The sequence below is a fragment of the Microcebus murinus genome, chromosome 13 (assembly GCF_040939455.1).
Source record: "Microcebus murinus isolate Inina chromosome 13, M.murinus_Inina_mat1.0, whole genome shotgun sequence".
Lineage (NCBI taxonomy): Eukaryota > Metazoa > Chordata > Mammalia > Primates > Cheirogaleidae > Microcebus > Microcebus murinus.
In genome coordinates this window covers 249,733-269,024 of record NC_134116.1, presented here as the reverse complement: position 1 = coordinate 269,024, position 19,292 = coordinate 249,733, and the positions used below count along the sequence as shown (strand labels likewise).

The 19,292-nt window shown below is 62.9% G+C and overlaps 5 pseudogenes; all 5 read right to left on the bottom strand.

Moving 5' to 3' along the window:
- Window positions 1-487: 487 nt before the first annotated feature.
- On the bottom strand, window positions 488-606 carry LOC142875097 (uncharacterized; annotated as a pseudogene).
- Window positions 607-4,453: 3,847 nt separating this feature from the next.
- On the bottom strand, window positions 4,454-4,572 carry LOC142875196 (uncharacterized; annotated as a pseudogene).
- A 3,843-nt stretch (window positions 4,573-8,415) lies between these two features.
- Window positions 8,416-8,534, bottom strand: LOC142875096 (uncharacterized; annotated as a pseudogene).
- Window positions 8,535-12,373: 3,839 nt separating this feature from the next.
- LOC142875095 (uncharacterized) lies at window positions 12,374-12,492 on the bottom strand (annotated as a pseudogene).
- A 3,844-nt stretch (window positions 12,493-16,336) lies between these two features.
- Window positions 16,337-16,455, bottom strand: LOC142875093 (uncharacterized; annotated as a pseudogene).
- Window positions 16,456-19,292: the final 2,837 nt, after the last annotated feature.

Sequence of the window (19,292 nt, the reverse complement as noted above, 5' to 3'; positions counted from 1 at the left end):
CTCTGTCTCAAAAAAAAAAAAAAAAAAAAAAAATGAATCCGAAGAGAAAAGTAAAAGGAGGCCTGTGGAGCAGGTCTGGGTGTGACTCCGGATCCCCGAACATCAGGTGCCACCACCAAAGATTCCTACGTGTAGCCCATAGAACCCCAAAAGCAACGGGAGGAGTTCTGGTCACATACTCCCTCAAAATGACATCCTGGCCTTCTTCTGGAACTCCCTCCCCTCTCAGACTCTCAAGGTTTCCTCCAGCGTGTCGGCTCCAACAGAGCAGACCTTTGGTCTGAGACCTGACAGTCCAGAAGCCACGCATGCTGCCGCGTGGCGGCGGTGTCACGGCTCGGGACAAGAGGAGGCCCCACGGTGCGGGCTGGGGCGCCAGGCACCGCGGCCGGCGGGCGCTGAGGGTGGGGGTCACCCCCACCCCGGGCCGCCCCCGCACTCCCAGAAACGCGACAGAACCAGAGGCAAAAAAAAAAAAAAAAGAAGAAGCCTACGGCACCCGGTATTCCCGGGCGGTCTCCCATCCAAGTTCTAACCAGGCCCGACCCTGCTTAGCTTCCGAGACCAGACGGGATCGGGCGCGTTCGGGGTGGTGTGGCCGTGGACGGCGGAGGGCGCCCCTGCCCCGCTCAAGAAGCCGAGCCTCTCTGCGCTTCCCCGCCGCCTCCTCCCGCCCCAGGCCCCGCGCCGGGTCGGGCCTGTTGAGTTCGCCGGCCGCGTCCCGCGGGCTCCGAGGGACGGGGGTGACAGGCGGGGCGGGCAGGGAGCGGCGGGCCGGGGTTGGGGGCTGTCTCTGTATACACACACACTCACACTCACACGCACTCACTCACTCACACTCACACAAGATGCGCCTCCACGGCTGGACCCGCCAAGGTGGAGCCCTTCCAGCCCCCCTCCTCTCCTCGCCTGGCCTCCTTCACCTCCCCGCCCCCCACCCCCAGCGCGCCGGGGCCGCTGACTGCGCACGGGCGGGAGGGGCGGGGCGCTCGCCCTTTGACCCCAGCCAGGGGCGGCCCTCCCCCACAACCCCTTTCAGCTGCGCCCCCCACCCTGTGGCCCGGCGGCCGCCTATTCCCCCGGGCCAGGGCTGGGGCACAGCGCACGGGGGAGGGGAGCCAGTGTATGGGGCGTCTCTCTCTCTCTCGGGATGTGTCCCAAGGGTGGGGTGGGGTGGCGTGGTTTGTGGGGCGCTGAAGAAATCAGTCCCCTCCATCTCCTCCCTCTGGAAAACACCCAAGCCCTTGGAGAACTGCCCGCACCTCTACCTACCGTGGGGGCCGGGACCCTCCTCTGTGTCCTCCTGTGGCCCAGTCCAAGGGGCCTGGGCCTGGCCGGGGCTGCATTGGACCCCGACCACCCTGGCGTGTGGACTCGCTAAAAATTGGCGATTAGATATTGGATTCCAGCGTCATTGAGGTCATTTCACTAATGAGTGCACCGCAAAGAGTTTCCTAATCCATCTGTGAGGGTGGCAACCGAAAGAGAATTTTAGAGCTGACAGAATAGGCGAGGAAAGGCATAGGAGATTTCCACACCCAGTAAGGAAGCCTTTCCCGAAGTGGAAGAAAGAAAGGAGCAAACAGAGACACCGGTAGCCCGCCCGGATCAGAGTCTGCCCCTGAGAGAAAGTACCCTGACCAGGTTCACCCGTGGGTGGGTCGCGAGCTAGCGGCATTCAGAAGAGCGAGGCCCGCAGTCTGTGCAGAAGACACCTGCACTCGGGTGTGTGTGGCGGCACGATTCACAAGCAGCTCCAGATGTTAAACCAAGGAGAAGCCAGGGAGTTCCCAACGCCCCAGGTGTCCTCAGCCCACGACTGGCTGCTGTGGCAATGCGAAGCCCGGCTCCTTGTCTCAGAGCGGGGCAACCAGGAGGTGTGATGTCCACCCCGGGGTTCCCAGGAGGATCAGACTGAAGCTGGGACTTGGCCTGAAAGTGTCCCCTCGCATGGCCACCCCCTTCCCCTTCCTGCTCCTCTACTCCTGGTGCCCCTCCATCCAGGGGCCAGACCTTAAAGAGTCACCCGCAAGAGAATCCTGGTCCCAAAGGAGCCTTCTGGGGGACCCCTGCTGAGAGAGGTTGTGGGCATGGCCCGCTGGGGCTCTGCCCGACCCAGGGCTGAGAGATGCAACCTCCCAGCTCTGGGTCCCTGCAGGAAGTGTTGGCAAGCACAGGGCCAGTCCTCCAAAGGCCCAGGTGCAGGGAGCCCAGGCCAAGCAGCCTGTGGAAGAAGCCACATGCTGTGCCACCCCGGGGAACACGACTGCAGGCCACGGCCCTTCCCACCTCCTCCTCCTCCTCCTCCTCCTCCTCCTCCTCCTCCCACCCCGCCTCCGCCCCCGCCCCCACATGGCACAGGGCCCAGAGACACCTCAGACACTTGCTACCCAAAGTGCAAAGGGCATCAGTTGCTCCTCCAAACCCCCCCCCCAGCCCAGCAGACCGCGTTGTCCAGCCAGCCCCCGGGCCTCCCTGGGGTGCCCAGCACAAAAGTGCAGACACCCACCGGACCCTCAATCTCAGTTTTCGGATGTTTTTGCCACTCTGAGGACCCGCAGGCCAGCTGGGCCTTCTGGCAGGACAGAGAGCCCCGGAATCCGACGTGGAGAGCTGGGTGTACGTCCCCATGAGGAGGCGGTCCCCACCTCCGCGGCTCTCCCCTTGCGGGGAGCGGCAGCCGCGGGGCCTCAGAGAAGACACCAGGCTGGGCCCCCACGGCACAGCGGGAGCACGTCCCCCGCAGGCCACTTAGCCACGGCGGCCAGCCGGCGGACGGTTGGGTTGCGCGAGACGCTGCGGCCGCCCTGCTACCGGGTTCCTGGGAGGGCGTCCTGGAACCAGCGTCCACACCAAGCCCTTGGAAGGCCCAGGCGACGGAGGAGCCCCGTCAGGCAGGGGCCGAGGACGGTGACGGCCCGGGCGGGGAGGAGCGTGTCAGGCAGGGGCAGAGGACGGTGACAGGTGATAGGCCGGGCGGGAAGGAGTCAGTCAGGCAGGGGCCGTGGAGGAGACGGGCTGGGTAAGGGTTAGGGTTAGTGTCAGGGCACAAGTCACAATCGCAAAGACCTGGAAGCCACCCGAGTGCCCATCGACCCACGAGTGGGTAAATAAAATGTGGCGCGTGGACACCACGGAGTGCTATTCGGCTATGAGGAGCAGCGGTGAGGGGGCACCTCTCGTGGTTCTCCTGGCCAGAGCTGGAACCCGTTCCAGTAAGCCAAGTATCCCAAGAATGGACACACGAGCACCACGTGCTCGCGCTCACCAGCAAATGGGTACGAACCGATGGACACCTAAGTGGACACAGAGGAATCACCTTCTTCGGGTGGGTGTCGGGCGGGTGGGGGGAGGGGATGGGCATACACATCCATTAGGAATGGGGTGGGTACGCACCGACTGGGGGATGGGCGCACTTGAAGCTCTGACCCGAGGGGGGAGGCTGGGAGAGGGCAACGCACCCGTCCTTAACATTGGTGCCCCCACAATATGCTGGAACAACATGAGGGGTAAATGAATAAGAACACGGGGGGGGGGGGAGGGGGGCACGGGCAACACATGTCACCTTAATACTTGGACTCCCATCATCTGCTTGAAAAGAGAGAGAAAAGTAAATGCAATAATAGAGATAAGAGACACTTTTTAAAAATAATGAATCCGGCCGGGCGCTGTGGCTCACGCCTGTAATCCTAGCTCTTGGGAGGCCGAGGCGGGCGGATTGCTCAAGGTCAGGAGTTCAAAACCAGCCTGAGCAAGAGCGAGACCCCGTCTCTACTATAAATAGAAAGAAATTAATTGGCCAACTGATATATATATAAAAAATTAGCGGGGCATGGTGGCGCATGCCTGCAGTCCCAGCTACCCGGGAGGCTGAGGCAGAAGGATCACTCGAGCCCAGGAGTTTGAAGTTGCTGTGAGCTAGGCTGACGCCACGGCACTCACTCTAGCCTGGGCAACAAACCGAGACTCTGTCTCAAAAAAAAAAAAAAAAAAAAAAAAATGAATCCGAAGAGAAAAGTAAAAGGAGGCCTGTGGAGCAGGTCTGGGTGTGACTCCGGATCCCCGAACATCAGGTGCCACCACCAAAGATTCCTACGTGTAGCCCATAGAACCCCAAAAGCAACGGGAGGAGTTCTGGTCACATACTCCCTCAAAATGACATCCTGGCCTTCTTCTGGAACTCCCTCCCCTCTCAGACTCTCAAGGTTTCCTCCAGCGTGTCGGCTCCCACAGAGCAGACCTTTGGTCTGAGACCTGACAGTCCAGAAGCCACGCATGCTGCCGCGTGGCGGCGGTGTCACGGCTCGGGACAAGAGGAGGCCCCACGGTGCGGGCTGGGGCGCCAGGCACCGCGGCCGGCGGGCGCTGAGGGTGGGGGTCACCCCCACCCCGGGCCGCCCCCGCACTCCCAGAAACGAGACAGAACCAGAGGCAAAAAAAAAAAAAAAGAAGAAGCCTACGGCACCCGGTATTCCCGGGCGGTCTCCCATCCAAGTTCTAACCAGGCCCGACCCTGCTTAGCTTCCGAGACCAGACGGGATCGGGCGCGTTCGGGGTGGTGTGGCCGTGGATGGCGGAGGGCGCCCCTGCCCCGCTCAAGAAGCCGAGCCTCTCTGCGCTTCCCCGCCGCCTCCTCCCGCCCCAGGCCCCGCGCCGGGTCGGGCCTGTTGAGTTCGCCGGCCGCGTCCCGCGGGCTCCGAGGGACGGGGGTGACAGGCGGGGCGGGCAGGGAGCGGCGGGCCGGGGTTGGGGGCTGTCTCTGTATACACACACACTCACACTCACACGCACTCACTCACTCACACTCACACAAGATGCGCCTCCACGGCTGGACCCGCCAAGGTGGAGCCCTTCCAGCCCCCCTCCTCTCCTCGCCTGGCCTCCTTCACCTCCCCGCCCCCCACCCCCAGCGCGCCGGGGCCGCTGACTGCGCACGGGCGGGAGGGGCGGGGCGCTCGCCCTTTGACCCCAGCCAGGGGCGGCCCTCCCCCACAACCCCTTTCAGCTGCGCCCCCCACCCTGTGGCCCGGCGGCCGCCTATTCCCCCGGGCCAGGGCTGGGGCACAGCGCACGGGGGAGGGGAGCCAGTGTATGGGGCGTCTCTCTCTCTCTCGGGATGTGTCCCATGGGTGGGGTGGGGTGGCGTGGTTTGTGGGGCGCTGAAGAAATCAGTCCCCTCCATCTCCTCCCTCTGGAAAACACCCAAGCCCTTGGAGAACTGCCCGCACCTCTACCTACCGTGGGGGCCGGGACCCTCCTCTGTGTCCTCCTGTGGCCCAGTCCAAGGGGCCTGGGCCTGGCCGGGGCTGCATTGGACCCCGACCACCCTGGCGTGTGGACTCGCTAAAAATTGGCGATTAGATATTGGATTCCAGCGTCATTGAGGTCATTTCACTAATGAGTGCACCGCAAAGAGTTTCCTAATCCATCTGTGAGGGTGGCAACCGAAAGAGAATTTTAGAGCTGACAGAATAGGCGAGGAAAGGCATAGGAGATTTCCACACCCAGTAAGGAAGCCTTTCCCGAAGTGGAAGAAAGAAAGGAGCAAACAGAGACACCGGTAGCCCGCCCGGATCAGAGTCTGCCCCTGAGAGAAAGTACCCTGACCAGGTTCACCCGTGGGTGGGTCGCGAGCTAGCGGCATTCAGAAGAGCGAGGCCCGCAGTCTGTGCAGAAGACACCTGCACTCGGGTGTGTGTGGCGGCACGATTCACAAGCAGCTCCAGATGTTAAACCAAGGAGAAGCCAGGGAGTTCCCAACGCCCCAGGTGTCCTCAGCCCACGACTGGCTGCTGTGGCAATGCGAAGCCCGGCTCCTTGTCTCAGAGCGGGGCAACCAGGAGGTGTGATGTCCACCCCGGGGTTCCCAGGAGGATCAGACTGAAGCTGGGACTTGGCCTGAAAGTGTCCCCTCGCATGGCCACCCCCTTCCCCTTCCTGCTCCTCTACTCCTGGTGCCCCTCCATCCAGGGGCCAGACCTTAAAGAGTCACCCGCAAGAGAATCCTGGTCCCAAAGGAGCCTTCTGGGGGACCCCTGCTGAGAGAGGTTGTGGGCATGGCCCGCTGGGGCTCTGCCCGACCCAGGGCTGAGAGATGCAACCTCCCAGCTCTGGGTCCCTGCAGGAAGTGTTGGCAAGCACAGGGCCAGTCCTCCAAAGGCCCAGGTGCAGGGAGCCCAGGCCAAGCAGCCTGTGGAAGAAGCCACATGCTGTGCCACCCCGGGGAACACGACTGCAGGCCACGGCCCTTCCCACCTCCTCCTCCTCCTCCTCCTCCTCCTCCTCCTCCTCCCACCCCGCCTCCGCCCCCGCCCCCACATGGCACAGGGCCCAGAGACACCTCAGACACTTGCTACCCAAAGTGCAAAGGGCATCAGTTGCTCCTCCAAACCCCCCCCCCAGCCCAGCAGACCGCGTTGTCCAGCCAGCCCCCGGGCCTCCCTGGGGTGCCCAGCACAAAAGTGCAGACACCCACCGGACCCTCAATCTCAGTTTTCGGATGTTTTTGCCACTCTGAGGACCCGCAGGCCAGCTGGGCCTTCTGGCAGGACAGAGAGCCCCGGAATCCGACGTGGAGAGCTGGGTGTACGTCCCCATGAGGAGGCGGTCCCCACCTCCGCGGCTCTCCCCTTGCGGGGAGCGGCAGCCGCGGGGCCTCAGAGAAGACACCAGGCTGGGCCCCCACGGCACAGCGGGAGCACGTCCCCCGCAGGCCACTTAGCCACGCCGGCCAGCCGGCGGACGGTTGGGTTGCGCGAGACGCTGCGGCCGCCCTGCTACCGGGTTCCTGGGAGGGCGTCCTGGAACCAGCGTCCACACCAAGCCCTTGGAAGGCCCAGGCGACGGAGGAGCCCCGTCAGGCAGGGGCCGAGGACGGTGACGGCCCGGGCGGGGAGGAGCGTGTCAGGCAGGGGCAGAGGACGGTGACAGGTGATAGGCCGGGCGGGAAGGAGTCAGTCAGGCAGGGGCCGTGGAGGAGACGGGCTGGGTAAGGGTTAGGGTTAGTGTCAGGGCACAAGTCACAATCGCAAAGACCTGGAAGCCACCCGAGTGCCCATCGACCCACGAGTGGGTAAATAAAATGTGGCGCGTGGACACCACGGAGTGCTATTCGGCTATGAGGAGCAGCGGTGAGGGGGCACCTCTCGTGGTTCTCCTGGCCAGAGCTGGAACCCGTTCCAGTAAGCCAAGTATCCCAAGAATGGACACACGAGCACCACGTGCTCGCGCTCACCAGCAAATGGGTACGAACCGATGGACACCTAAGTGGACACAGAGGAATCACCTTCTTCGGGTGGGTGTCGGGCGGGTGGGGGGAGGGGATGGGCATACACATCCATTAGGAATGGGGTGGGTACGCACCGACTGGGGGATGGGCGCACTTGAAGCTCTGACCCGAGGGGGGAGGCTGGGAGAGGGCAACGCACCCGTCCTTAACATTGGTGCCCCCACAATATGCTGGAACAACATGAGGGGTAAATGAATAAGAACACGGGGGGGGGGAGGGGGGCACGGGCAACACATGTCACCTTAATACTTGGACTCCCATCATCTGCTTGAAAAGAGAGAGAAAAGTAAATGCAATAATAGAGATAAGAGACACTTTTTAAAAATAATGAATCCGGCCGGGCGCTGTGGCTCACGCCTGTAATCCTAGCTCTTGGGAGGCCGAGGCGGGCGGATTGCTCAAGGTCAGGAGTTCAAAACCAGCCTGAGCAAGAGCGAGACCCCGTCTCTACTATAAATAGAAAGAAATTAATTGGCCAACTGATATATATATAAAAAATTAGCGGGGCATGGTGGCGCATGCCTGCAGTCCCAGCTACCCGGGAGGCTGAGGCAGAAGGATCACTCGAGCCCAGGAGTTTGAAGTTGCTGTGAGCTAGGCTGACGCCACGGCACTCACTCTAGCCTGGGCAACAAACCGAGACTCTGTCTCAAAAAAAAAAAAAAAAAAAAAAATGAATCCGAAGAGAAAAGTAAAAGGAGGCCTGTGGAGCAGGTCTGGGTGTGACTCCGGATCCCCGAACATCAGGTGCCACCACCAAAGATTCCTACGTGTAGCCCATAGAACCCCAAAAGCAACGGGAGGAGTTCTGGTCACATACTCCCTCAAAATGACATCCTGGCCTTCTTCTGGAACTCCCTCCCCTCTCAGACTCTCAAGGTTTCCTCCAGCGTGTCGGCTCCCACAGAGCAGACCTTTGGTCTGAGACCTGACAGTCCAGAAGCCACGCATGCTGCCGCGTGGCGGCGGTGTCACGGCTCGGGACAAGAGGAGGCCCCACGGTGCGGGCTGGGGCGCCAGGCACCGCGGCCGGCGGGCGCTGAGGGTGGGGGTCACCCCCACCCCGGGCCGCCCCCGCACTCCCAGAAACGCGACAGAACCAGAGGCAAAAAAAAAAAAAAAGAAGAAGCCTACGGCACCCGGTATTCCCGGGCGGTCTCCCATCCAAGTTCTAACCAGGCCCGACCCTGCTTAGCTTCCGAGACCAGACGGGATCGGGCGCGTTCGGGGTGGTGTGGCCGTGGACGGCGGAGGGCGCCCCTGCCCCGCTCAAGAAGCCGAGCCTCTCTGCGCTTCCCCGCCGCCTCCTCCCGCCCCAGGCCCCGCGCCGGGTCGGGCCTGTTGAGTTCGCCGGCCGCGTCCCGCGGGCTCCGAGGGACGGGGGTGACAGGCGGGGCGGGCAGGGAGCGGCGGGCCGGGGTTGGGGGCTGTCTCTGTATACACACACACTCACACTCACACGCACTCACTCACTCACACTCACACAAGATGCGCCTCCACGGCTGGACCCGCCAAGGTGGAGCCCTTCCAGCCCCCCTCCTCTCCTCGCCTGGCCTCCTTCACCTCCCCGCCCCCCACCCCCAGCGCGCCGGGGCCGCTGACTGCGCACGGGCGGGAGGGGCGGGGCGCTCGCCCTTTGACCCCAGCCAGGGGCGGCCCTCCCCCACAACCCCTTTCAGCTGCGCCCCCCACCCTGTGGCCCGGCGGCCGCCTATTCCCCCGGCCAGGGCTGGGGCACAGCGCACGGGGGAGGGGAGCCAGTGTATGGGGCGTCTCTCTCTCTCTCGGGATGTGTCCCAAGGGTGGGGTGGGGTGGCGTGGTTTGTGGGGCGCTGAAGAAATCAGTCCCCTCCATCTCCTCCCTCTGGAAAACACCCAAGCCCTTGGAGAACTGCCCGCACCTCTACCTACCGTGGGGGCCGGGACCCTCCTCTGTGTCCTCCTGTGGCCCAGTCCAAGGGGCCTGGGCCTGGCCGGGGCTGCATTGGACCCCGACCACCCTGGCGTGTGGACTCGCTAAAAATTGGCGATTAGATATTGGATTCCAGCGTCATTGAGGTCATTTCACTAATGAGTGCACCGCAAAGAGTTTCCTAATCCATCTGTGAGGGTGGCAACCGAAAGAGAATTTTAGAGCTGACAGAATAGGCGAGGAAAGGCATAGGAGATTTCCACACCCAGTAAGGAAGCCTTTCCCGAAGTGGAAGAAAGAAAGGAGCAAACAGAGACACCGGTAGCCCGCCCGGATCAGAGTCTGCCCCTGAGAGAAAGTACCCTGACCAGGTTCACCCGTGGGTGGGTCGCGAGCTAGCGGCATTCAGAAGAGCGAGGCCCGCAGTCTGTGCAGAAGACACCTGCACTCGGGTGTGTGTGGCGGCACGATTCACAAGCAGCTCCAGATGTTAAACCAAGGAGAAGCCAGGGAGTTCCCAACGCCCCAGGTGTCCTCAGCCCACGACTGGCTGCTGTGGCAATGCGAAGCCCGGCTCCTTGTCTCAGAGCGGGGCAACCAGGAGGTGTGATGTCCACCCCGGGGTTCCCAGGAGGATCAGACTGAAGCTGGGACTTGGCCTGAAAGTGTCCCCTCGCATGGCCACCCCCTTCCCCTTCCTGCTCCTCTACTCCTGGTGCCCCTCCATCCAGGGGCCAGACCTTAAAGAGTCACCCGCAAGAGAATCCTGGTCCCAAAGGAGCCTTCTGGGGGACCCCTGCTGAGAGAGGTTGTGGGCATGGCCCGCTGGGGCTCTGCCCGACCCAGGGCTGAGAGATGCAACCTCCCAGCTCTGGGTCCCTGCAGGAAGTGTTGGCAAGCACAGGGCCAGTCCTCCAAAGGCCCAGGTGCAGGGAGCCCAGGCCAAGCAGCCTGTGGAAGAAGCCACATGCTGTGCCACCCCGGGGAACACGACTGCAGGCCACGGCCCTTCCCACCTCCTCCTCCTCCTCCTCCTCCTCCTCCTCCTCCCACCCCGCCTCCGCCCCCGCCCCCACATGGCACAGGGCCCAGAGACACCTCAGACACTTGCTACCCAAAGTGCAAAGGGCATCAGTTGCTCCTCCAAACCCCCCCCCCAGCCCAGCAGACCGCGTTGTCCAGCCAGCCCCCGGGCCTCCCTGGGGTGCCCAGCACAAAAGTGCAGACACCCACCGGACCCTCAATCTCAGTTTTCGGATGTTTTTGCCACTCTGAGGACCCGCAGGCCAGCTGGGCCTTCTGGCAGGACAGAGAGCCCCGGAATCCGACTTGGAGAGCTGGGTGTACGTCCCCATGAGGAGGCGGTCCCCACCTCCACGGCTCTCCCCTTGCGGGGAGCGGCAGCCGCGGGGCCTCAGAGAAGACACCAGGCTGGGCCCCCACGGCACAGCGGGAGCACGTCCCCCGCAGGCCACTTAGCCACGGCGGCCAGCCGGCGGACGGTTGGGTTGCGCGAGACGCTGCGGCCGCCCTGCTACCGGGTTCCTGGGAGGGCGTCCTGGAACCAGCGTCCACACCAAGCCCTTGGAAGGCCCAGGCGACGGAGGAGCCCCGTCAGGCAGGGGCCGAGGACGGTGACGGCCCGGGCGGGGAGGAGCGTGTCAGGCAGGGGCAGAGGACGGTGACAGGTGATAGGCCGGGCGGGAAGGAGTCAGTCAGGCAGGGGCCGTGGAGGAGACGGGCTGGGTAAGGGTTAGGGTTAGTGTCAGGGCACAAGTCACAATCGCAAAGACCTGGAAGCCACCCGAGTGCCCATCGACCCACGAGTGGGTAAATAAAATGTGGCGCGTGGACACCACGGAGTGCTATTCGGCTATGAGGAGCAGCGGTGAGGGGGCACCTCTCGTGGTTCTCCTGGCCAGAGCTGGAACCCGTTCCAGTAAGCCAAGTATCCCAAGAATGGACACACGAGCACCACGTGCTCGCGCTCACCAGCAAATGGGTACGAACCGATGGACACCTAAGTGGACACAGAGGAATCACCTTCTTCGGGTGGGTGTCGGGCGGGTGGGGGGAGGGGATGGGCATACACATCCATTAGGAATGGGGTGGGTACGCACCGACTGGGGGATGGGCGCACTTGAAGCTCTGACCCGAGGGGGGAGGCTGGGAGAGGGCAACGCACCCGTCCTTAACATTGGTGCCCCCACAATATGCTGGAACAACATGAGGGGTAAATGAATAAGAACACGGGGGGGGGAGGGGGGCACGGGCAACACATGTCACCTTAATACTTGGACTCCCATCATCTGCTTGAAAAGAGAGAGAAAAGTAAATGCAATAATAGAGATAAGAGACACTTTTTAAAAATAATGAATCCGGCCGGGCGCTGTGGCTCACGCCTGTAATCCTAGCTCTTGGGAGGCCGAGGCGGGCGGATTGCTCAAGGTCAGGAGTTCAAAACCAGCCTGAGCAAGAGCGAGACCCCGTCTCTACTATAAATAGAAAGAAATTAATTGGCCAACTGATATATATATAAAAAATTAGCGGGGCATGGTGGCGCATGCCTGCAGTCCCAGCTACCCGGGAGGCTGAGGCAGAAGGATCACTCGAGCCCAGGAGTTTGAAGTTGCTGTGAGCTAGGCTGACGCCACGGCACTCACTCTAGCCTGGGCAACAAACCGAGACTCTGTCTCAAAAAAAAAAAAAAAAAAAAAAATGAATCCGAAGAGAAAAGTAAAAGGAGGCCTGTGGAGCAGGTCTGGGTGTGACTCCGGATCCCCGAACATCAGGTGCCACCACCAAAGATTCCTACGTGTAGCCCATAGAACCCCAAAAGCAACGGGAGGAGTTCTGGTCACATACTCCCTCAAAATGACATCCTGGCCTTCTTCTGGAACTCCCTCCCCTCTCAGACTCTCAAGGTTTCCTCCAGCGTGTCGGCTCCAACAGAGCAGACCTTTGGTCTGAGACCTGACAGTCCAGAAGCCACGCATGCTGCCGCGTGGCGGCGGTGTCACGGCTCGGGACAAGAGGAGGCCCCACGGTGCGGGCTGGGGCGCCAGGCACCGCGGCCGGCGGGCGCTGAGGGTGGGGGTCACCCCCACCCCGGGCCGCCCCCGCACTCCCAGAAACGCGACAGAACCAGAGGCAAAAAAAAAAAAAAAAGAAGAAGCCTACGGCACCCGGTATTCCCGGGCGGTCTCCCATCCAAGTTCTAACCAGGCCCGACCCTGCTTAGCTTCCGAGACCAGACGGGATCGGGCGCGTTCGGGGTGGTGTGGCCGTGGACGGCGGAGGGCGCCCCTGCCCCGCTCAAGAAGCCGAGCCTCTCTGCGCTTCCCCGCCGCCTCCTCCCGCCCCAGGCCCCGCGCCGGGTCGGGCCTGTTGAGTTCGCCGGCCGCGTCCCGCGGGCTCCGAGGGACGGGGGTGACAGGCGGGGCGGGCAGGGAGCGGCGGGCCGGGGTTGGGGGCTGTCTCTGTATACACACACACTCACACTCACACGCACTCACTCACTCACACTCACACAAGATGCGCCTCCACGGCTGGACCCGCCAAGGTGGAGCCCTTCCAGCCCCCCTCCTCTCCTCGCCTGGCCTCCTTCACCTCCCCGCCCCCCACCCCCAGCGCGCCGGGGCCGCTGACTGCGCACGGGCGGGAGGGGCGGGGCGCTCGCCCTTTGACCCCAGCCAGGGGCGGCCCTCCCCCACAACCCCTTTCAGCTGCGCCCCCCACCCTGTGGCCCGGCGGCCGCCTATTCCCCCGGGCCAGGGCTGGGGCACAGCGCACGGGGGAGGGGAGCCAGTGTATGGGGCGTCTCTCTCTCTCTCGGGATGTGTCCCAAGGGTGGGGTGGGGTGGCGTGGTTTGTGGGGCGCTGAAGAAATCAGTCCCCTCCATCTCCTCCCTCTGGAAAACACCCAAGCCCTTGGAGAACTGCCCGCACCTCTACCTACCGTGGGGGCCGGGACCCTCCTCTGTGTCCTCCTGTGGCCCAGTCCAAGGGGCCTGGGCCTGGCCGGGGCTGCATTGGACCCCGACCACCCTGGCGTGTGGACTCGCTAAAAATTGGCGATTAGATATTGGATTCCAGCGTCATTGAGGTCATTTCACTAATGAGTGCACCGCAAAGAGTTTCCTAATCCATCTGTGAGGGTGGCAACCGAAAGAGAATTTTAGAGCTGACAGAATAGGCGAGGAAAGGCATAGGAGATTTCCACACCCAGTAAGGAAGCCTTTCCCGAAGTGGAAGAAAGAAAGGAGCAAACAGAGACACCGGTAGCCCGCCCGGATCAGAGTCTGCCCCTGAGAGAAAGTACCCTGACCAGGTTCACCCGTGGGTGGGTCGCGAGCTAGCGGCATTCAGAAGAGCGAGGCCCGCAGTCTGTGCAGAAGACACCTGCACTCGGGTGTGTGTGGCGGCACGATTCACAAGCAGCTCCAGATGTTAAACCAAGGAGAAGCCAGGGAGTTCCCAACGCCCCAGGTGTCCTCAGCCCACGACTGGCTGCTGTGGCAATGCGAAGCCCGGCTCCTTGTCTCAGAGCGGGGCAACCAGGAGGTGTGATGTCCACCCCGGGGTTCCCAGGAGGATCAGACTGAAGCTGGGACTTGGCCTGAAAGTGTCCCCTCGCATGGCCACCCCCTTCCCCTTCCTGCTCCTCTACTCCTGGTGCCCCTCCATCCAGGGGCCAGACCTTAAAGAGTCACCCGCAAGAGAATCCTGGTCCCAAAGGAGCCTTCTGGGGGACCCCTGCTGAGAGAGGTTGTGGGCATGGCCCGCTGGGGCTCTGCCCGACCCAGGGCTGAGAGATGCAACCTCCCAGCTCTGGGTCCCTGCAGGAAGTGTTGGCAAGCACAGGGCCAGTCCTCCAAAGGCCCAGGTGCAGGGAGCCCAGGCCAAGCAGCCTGTGGAAGAAGCCACATGCTGTGCCACCCCGGGGAACACGACTGCAGGCCACGGCCCTTCCCACCTCCTCCTCCTCCTCCTCCTCCTCCTCCTCCTCCTCCCACCCCGCCTCCGCCCCCGCCCCCACATGGCACAGGGCCCAGAGACACCTCAGACACTTGCTACCCAAAGTGCAAAGGGCATCAGTTGCTCCTCCAAACCCCCCCCCCAGCCCAGCAGACCGCGTTGTCCAGCCAGCCCCCGGGCCTCCCTGGGGTGCCCAGCACAAAAGTGCAGACACCCACCGGACCCTCAATCTCAGTTTTCGGATGTTTTTGCCACTCTGAGGACCCGCAGGCCAGCTGGGCCTTCTGGCAGGACAGAGAGCCCCGGAATCCGACGTGGAGAGCTGGGTGTACGTCCCCATGAGGAGGCGGTCCCCACCTCCGCGGCTCTCCCCTTGCGGGGAGCGGCAGCCGCGGGGCCTCAGAGAAGACACCAGGCTGGGCCCCCACGGCACAGCGGGAGCACGTCCCCCGCAGGCCACTTAGCCACGGCGGCCAGCCGGCGGACGGTTGGGTTGCGCGAGACGCTGCGGCCGCCCTGCTACCGGGTTCCTGGGAGGGCGTCCTGGAACCAGCGTCCACACCAAGCCCTTGGAAGGCCCAGGCGACGGAGGAGCCCCGTCAGGCAGGGGCCGAGGACGGTGACGGCCCGGGCGGGGAGGAGCGTGTCAGGCAGGGGCAGAGGACGGTGACAGGTGATAGGCCGGGCGGGAAGGAGTCAGTCAGGCAGGGGCCGTGGAGGAGACGGGCTGGGTAAGGGTTAGGGTTAGTGTCAGGGCACAAGTCACAATCGCAAAGACCTGGAAGCCACCCGAGTGCCCATCGACCCACGAGTGGGTAAATAAAATGTGGCGCGTGGACACCACGGAGTGCTATTCGGCTATGAGGAGCAGCGGTGAGGGGGCACCTCTCGTGGTTCTCCTGGCCAGAGCTGGAACCCGTTCCAGTAAGCCAAGTATCCCAAGAATGGACACACGAGCACCACGTGCTCGCGCTCACCAGCAAATGGGTACGAACCGATGGACACCTAAGTGGACACAGAGGAATCACCTTCTTCGGGTGGGTGTCGGGCGGGTGGGGGGAGGGGATGGGCATACACATCCATTAGGAATGGGGTGGGTACGCACCGACTGGGGGATGGGCGCACTTGAAGCTCTGACCCGAGGGGGGAGGCTGGGAGAGGGCAACGCACCCGTCCTTAACATTGGTGCCCCCACAATATGCTGGAACAACATGAGGGGTAAATGAATAAGAACACGGGGGGGGGGGGAGGGGGGCACGGGCAACACATGTCACCTTAATACTTGGACTCCCATCATCTGCTTGAAAAGAGAGAGAAAAGTAAATGCAATAATAGAGATAAGAGACACTTTTTAAAAATAATGAATCCGGCCGGGCGCTGTGGCTCACGCCTGTAATCCTAGCTCTTGGGAGGCCGAGGCGGGCGGATTGCTCAAGGTCAGGAGTTCAAAACCAGCCTGAGCAAGAGCGAGACCCCGTCTCTACTATAAATAGAAAGAAATTAATTGGCCAACTGATATATATATAAAAAATTAGCGGGGCATGGTGGCGCATGCCTGCAGTCCCAGCTACCCGGGAGGCTGAGGCAGAAGGATCACTCGAGCCCAGGAGTTTGAAGTTGCTGTGAGCTAGGCTGACGCCACGGCACTCACTCTAGCCTGGGCAACAAACCGAGACTCTGTCTCAAAAAAAAAAAAAAAAAAAAAAAATGAATCCGAAGAGAAAAGTAAAAGGAGGCCTGTGGAGCAGGTCTGGGTGTGACTCCGGATCCCCGAACATCAGGTGCCACCACCAAAGATTCCTACGTGTAGCCCATAGAACCCCAAAAGCAACGGGAGTTCTGGTCACATACTCCCTCAAAATGACATCCTGGCCTTCTTCTGGAACTCCCTCCCCTCTCAGACTCTCAAGGTTTCCTCCAGCGTGTCGGCTCCAACAGAGCAGACCTTTGGTCTGAGACCTGACAGTCCAGAAGCCACGCATGCTGCCGCGTGGCGGCGGTGTCACGGCTCGGGACAAGAGGAGGCCCCACGGTGCGGGCTGGGGCGCCAGGCACCGCGGCCGGCGGGCGCTGAGGGTGGGGGTCACCCCCACCCCGGGCCGCCCCCGCACTCCCAGAAACGCGACAGAACCAGAGGCAAAAAAAAAAAAAAAAGAAGAAGCCTACGGCACCCGGTATTCCCGGGCGGTCTCCCATCCAAGTTCTAACCAGGCCCGACCCTGCTTAGCTTCCGAGACCAGACGGGATCGGGCGCGTTCGGGGTGGTGTGGCCGTGGACGGCGGAGGGCGCCCCTGCCCCGCTCAAGAAGCCGAGCCTCTCTGCGCTTCCCCGCCGCCTCCTCCCGCCCCAGGCCCCGCGCCGGGTCGGGCCTGTTGAGTTCGCCGGCCGCGTCCCGCGGGCTCCGAGGGACGGGGGTGACAGGCGGGGCGGGCAGGGAGCGGCGGGCCGGGGTTGGGGGCTGTCTCTGTATACACACACACTCACACTCACACGCACTCACTCACTCACACTCACACAAGATGCGCCTCCACGGCTGGACCCGCCAAGGTGGAGCCCTTCCAGCCCCCCTCCTCTCCTCGCCTGGCCTCCTTCACCTCCCCGCCCCCCACCCCCAGCGCGCCGGGGCCGCTGACTGCGCACGGGCGGGAGGGGCGGGGCGCTCGCCCTTTGACCCCAGCCAGGGGCGGCCCTCCCCCACAACCCCTTTCAGCTGCGCCCCCCACCCTGTGGCCCGGCGGCCGCCTATTCCCCCGGGCCAGGGCTGGGGCACAGCGCACGGGGGAGGGGAGCCAGTGTATGGGGCGTCTCTCTCTCTCTCGGGATGTGTCCCAAGGGTGGGGTGGGGTGGCGTGGTTTGTGGGGCGCTGAAGAAATCAGTCCCCTCCATCTCCTCCCTCTGGAAAACACCCAAGCCCTTGGAGAACTGCCCGCACCTCTACCTACCGTGGGGGCCGGGACCCTCCTCTGTGTCCTCCTGTGGCCCAGTCCAAGGGGCCTGGGCCTGGCCGGGGCTGCATTGGACCCCGACCACCCTGGCGTGTGGACTCGCTAAAAATTGGCGATTAGATATTGGATTCCAGCGTCATTGAGGTCATTTCACTAATGAGTGCACCGCAAAGAGTTTCCTAATCCATCTGTGAGGGTGGCAACCGAAAGAGAATTTTAGAGCTGACAGAATAGGCGAGGAAAGGCATAGGAGATTTCCACACCCAGTAAGGAAGCCTTTCCCGAAGTGGAAGAAAGAAAGGAGCAAACAGAGACACCGGTAGCCCGCCCGGATCAGAGTCTGCCCCTGAGAGAAAGTACCCTGACCAGGTTCACCCGTGGGTGGGTCGCGAGCTAGCGGCATTCAGAAGAGCGAGGCCCGCAGTCTGTGCAGAAGACACCTGCACTCGGGTGTGTGTGGCGGCACGATTCACAAGCAGCTCCAGATGTTAAACCAAGGAGAAGCCAGGGAGTTCCCAACGCCCCAGGTGTCCTCAGCCCACGACTGGCTGCTGTGGCAATGCGAAGCCCGGCTCCTTGTCTCAGAGCGGGGCAACCAGGAGGTGTGATGTCCACCCCGGGGTTCCCAGGAGGATCAGACTGAAGCTGGGACTTGGCCTGAAAGTGTCCCCTCGCATGGCCACCCCCTTCCCCTTCCTGCTCCTCTACTCCTGGTGCCCCTCCATCCAGGGGCCAGACCTTAAAGAGTCACCCGCAAGAGAATCCTGGTCCCAAAGGAGCCTTCTGGGGGACCCCTGCTGAGAGAGGTTGTGGGCATGGCCCGCTGGGGCTCTGCCCGACCCAGGGCTGAGAGATGCAACCTCCCAGCTCTGGGTCCCTGCAGGAAGTGTTGGCAAGCACAGGGCCAGTCCTCCAAAGGCCCAGGTGCAGGGAGCCCAGGCCAAGCAGCCTGTGGAAGAAGCCACATGCTGTGCCACCCCGGGGAACACGACTGCAGGCCACGGCCCTTCCCACCTCCTCCTCCTCCTCCTCCTCCTCCTCCCACCCCGCCTCCGCCCCCGCCCCCACATGGCACAGGGCCCAGAGACACCTCAGACACTTGCTACCCAAAGTGCAAAGGGCATCAGTTGCTCCTCCAAACCCCCCCCCCAGCCCAGCAGACCGCGTTGTCCAGCCAGCCCCCGGGCCTCCCTGGGGTGCCCAGCACAAAAGTGCAGACACCCACCGGACCCTCAATCTCAGTTTTCGGATGTTTTTGCCACTCTGAGGACCCGCAGGCCAGCTGGGCCTTCTGGCAGGACAGAGAGCCCCGGAATCCGACGTGGAGAGCTGGGTGTACGTCCCCATGAGGAGGCGGTCCCCACCTCCGCGGCTCTCCCCTTGCGGGGAGCGGCAGCCGCGGGGCCTCAGAGAAGACACCAGGCTGGGCCCCCACGGCACAGCGGGAGCACGTCCCCCGCAGGCCACTTAGCCACGGCGGCCAGCCGGCGGACGGTTGGGTTGCGCGAGACGCTGCGGCCGCCCTGCTACCGGGTTCCTGGGAGGGCGTCCTGGAACCAGCGTCCACACCAAGCCCTTGGAAGGCCCAGGCGACGGAGGAGCCCCGTCAGGCAGGGGCCGAGGACGGTGACGGCCCGGGCGGGGAGGAGCGTGTCAGGCAGGGGCAGAGGACGGTGACAGGTGATAGGCCGGGCGGGAAGGAGTCAGTCAGGCAGGGGCCGTGGAGGAGACGGGCTGGGTAAGGGTTAGGGTTAGTGTCAGGGCACAAGTCACAATCGCAAAGACCTGGAAGCCACCCGAGTGCCCATCGACCCACGAGTGGGTAAATAAAATGTGGCGCGTGGACACCACGGAGTGCTATTCGGCTATGAGGAGCAGCGGTGAGGGGGCACCTCTCGTGGTTCTCCTGGCCAGAGCTGGAACCCGTTCCAGTAAGCCAAGTATCCCAAGAATGGACACACGAGCACCACGTGCTCGCGCTCACCAGCAAATGGGTACGAACCGATGGACACCTAAGTGGACACAGAGGAATCACCTTCTTCGGGTGGGTGTCGGGCGGGTGGGGGGAGGGGATGGGCATACACATCCATTAGGAATGGGGTGGGTACGCACCGACTGGGGGATGGGCGCACTTGAAGCTCTGACCCGAGGGGGGAGGCTGGGAGAGG